This window comes from Alligator sinensis, unplaced genomic scaffold (assembly GCF_000455745.1).
Source record: "Alligator sinensis unplaced genomic scaffold, ASM45574v1 scaffold760_1, whole genome shotgun sequence".
NCBI lineage: Eukaryota > Metazoa > Chordata > Crocodylia > Alligatoridae > Alligator > Alligator sinensis.
In genome coordinates this window covers 2729862-2732682 of record NW_005841989.1, presented here as the reverse complement: position 1 = coordinate 2732682, position 2821 = coordinate 2729862, and the positions used below count along the sequence as shown (strand labels likewise).

Here is a 2821-nt window from a genome sequence, read left to right as displayed (position 1 = left end):
TGCGTGGAGGGGGAGGGTCTGGGTGGGGGGTGTAGCTGGGGGTGTGGGTGCGTGTGTATAGTGGGGTGCGCATGTGGGCCCCTCACTCCATATGTCCCTCCACTGCGCACAGCCCCTGCTGCCAACAGATAGCAGGCCCTCAGGGCACTCACAGCCTGCAGCAGCAGGAGCCCCCTGGCAGTACGCAGTCCCGGCAAGTCCCAGGACTGAACATGACTGAGCTGCCGGCTCCATTGTGTGGGGCTTACGTGCAGTTCCTGAGTTCTCTGCCCAAGCCCCGTGCCTCCAGGAGGAGCTCCACGTAATGAAGCTGGCAGCGCAGGTCATGGGGCTTGGCCAGGGCAGCAGGAAGAGAGTAGGAGCCAGCCCAGCTACATAGCGCAGAGCTTCCCGCTGTTCCCCATAACCTGCACGTGGCAGTAAGCAAAGCCAGGCCGCCGGCTCCATCACACAGAGCTCCCCCTGGAGGAGAGCAGGTCGAGCTCCCCCCCAGAGGAGAGCAGCGTGGGCAGAAAACCTGGGAACCATACGTCAGCCCTGGGGAGCCCCACATGATGAAGCCTGGTAGACCCTGCACCCCATCTGCCTGGGCTCTGTGCTTCTGCCGCCATGCCCTGGGCCCCCACTGGCCCTGCCCCGGGGTACCGGCACAAGCCCTGTGCTCCTGCCCAGCTGCTGCTTCCCTCCCATCTGCCCAACTTGCTGCTGTTTCCCCCTTACTCTGCCCATCACTGCCACTTCCTTACCTGCAGGCCAGAGTCAGGGCCTTTCTGTGGGTGAAGGTGGAAGCACAGCATGGACTGCCCCAGTGGGAGTGAGCAGGGCTCAGCCCCATGCTAACACTACAGGAGCAGCCTGGGGCCAGGCCAGATGGAGTGAATTTATAGGCACTTGCCTGGTGGGCTGCATCTGGCCTGTAGGCCGTATTTTGCCTGCCCCTATCATACACCCTCAGTAGTGATGCAATCATGTTAAATTCACTAATGTTTATGAACACATGGAGAGTGTCAAAGGAAAGGTACCAGAGATAAGCAAAGTATTACATTTAAGCAAAGTGTTATTATAGTTAAAAAAATCAATTAGTGGACTCATTAAGAGCACATTAATAGACCGTATAATGTTAATTTTTGTCGAAGGGGAGTTTGCTATGGTTTCATTAGTGCTACAGTTCAAGAAAAGACCTGCACACTTTATAGTGACTGTGCCTATGGGACCCCCAATTCAGAATACAACTAAATTACAACCTATGCCAGGATTGTGATTGCTTCTTAGTAACTATCCCAATGACAAATTGATTCTCTTTCCCATCAGCTTACATAGTAAAAATGCACCAATATATCAGTGCCATATCGGAACAGCACTGATAAAAGGAAAATTGACATTATTGGCTATCAGCATTTTTGGCTGGTGTAGCCGTTAATGTCACCAATAAATATAATACACCTTCTGGCCCCTAGACATCGCATGCGTGTGCACAGCCACAGCATCCACATGGCAAGGAATCCAGCTGGGCAGCATGGAGAGCAACACCTTGGAGGTAACTCTAAGGAGGGGAAGGAGTGTGAGGGAGGAAAGGAGCATGGGTTGGGGATAGGTCGAGGCCCCCATGGTGGGGCTGGGGCGCTGCCCAGCCAAGGCAGTGAATGGGATCCTGGGGCCAGGGTGGGGAGCAGGACAGAGCCACAGGCAGCTAATCCAGGTGTGGGAGGCAGGGGGGTGACTCCCCATGGCTGCGTGCACCCCCAGGAGAGGCATGGGGGTGCATGTGCCCCCCTGGATTTGTGCGCAGGGCAGAGGCAGGCTGCCTGCGCGGGCTCGGGGCCTTCTGCCCTGCTGCCTTTGCTCTGGGAGCCGCGCGTCCCCTGCCCATCCAGTAGCAGTGGCGGCAGCAAGTTTTGCCTCCCAGTTCCAGATGGGCAAGGGACAGGCGGCCAGCACGCAGCTCCCAGGGCAAAAGTAGCAGGGCAGAGAGCCCTGAGCCCACAACGAAAAGCCTGCCTCCACCCTTGCCCTGCTTGCCTCTGCTCCTAAAAGTGTCCCCATGCTTTAAAATGATGGTGGCAGCACTTGAAATAAAGTTCATTTGACAAGCTTTAATTCAAGCATCCCTGCCGCCATTTTAAAGCACCAGGATGAGCTGCCCACAGCTTCGTCCCGCTCCGCACCCCGGGGCTCCATTCACTGCCCTCACTGGGCAGCAGTGCCCTCGCTGGGGGCCCCTGCCCCGCTCCCTCCCTCAGTGTGGGGGCCTCGATCTGCCCCACCACGCCCCTTCCCTCCCCCATGCCCATTCCCCTCCAGAGACTTACTTGCAGGGAACTGCTTTCCACACTGCACAGCTATCCTCCTGTAAATTGATTATCAGACTGATATCGGCCAATATGCCTGTTTAATTATCAGCTGGTTAATAATCTGCCAAGAAAATCTTTATTGGTGCACCTCTATTACATAGCATTATTTTACCTGCCAAAATGCTAGCCTGTAAATACTTCCTTTGGGAGACTAAATAGGCTATGCTAAGTGGACACAGAGTAATTCCAGGTTTAGGTACCTTTTACATTGGAGAAGATACTACTACGTTAGGGAAATTTACCTGTCACACTGGTCTCTCAAAACAAAACCATTCAGACCTGCAATGCATGTAGGATCCAGCATTCCCCACTATTCTACACCCTTTCAGAAAAGTAGCACAGTATAGAAGCAGGTTACCTAAACTACAGGACTTAACTACATTGGGGAACTGCAGTTCAAACAGTGATGTAACCACTAACCAGGTCTGTAAATATAATAGTCTCTGCTATATATGTTCTGAATTCCTGCT

General features: G+C 53.9%; 1 protein-coding gene across 2 annotated transcripts in view; it reads right to left on the bottom strand.

Annotated features, from left to right (window-relative positions):
* Positions 1–2821, bottom strand: part of EI24 (EI24, autophagy associated transmembrane protein) — a 41542-nt gene that overhangs the window by 28357 nt on the left and 10364 nt on the right. The gene's annotated exons all lie outside the window — the stretch shown is intronic.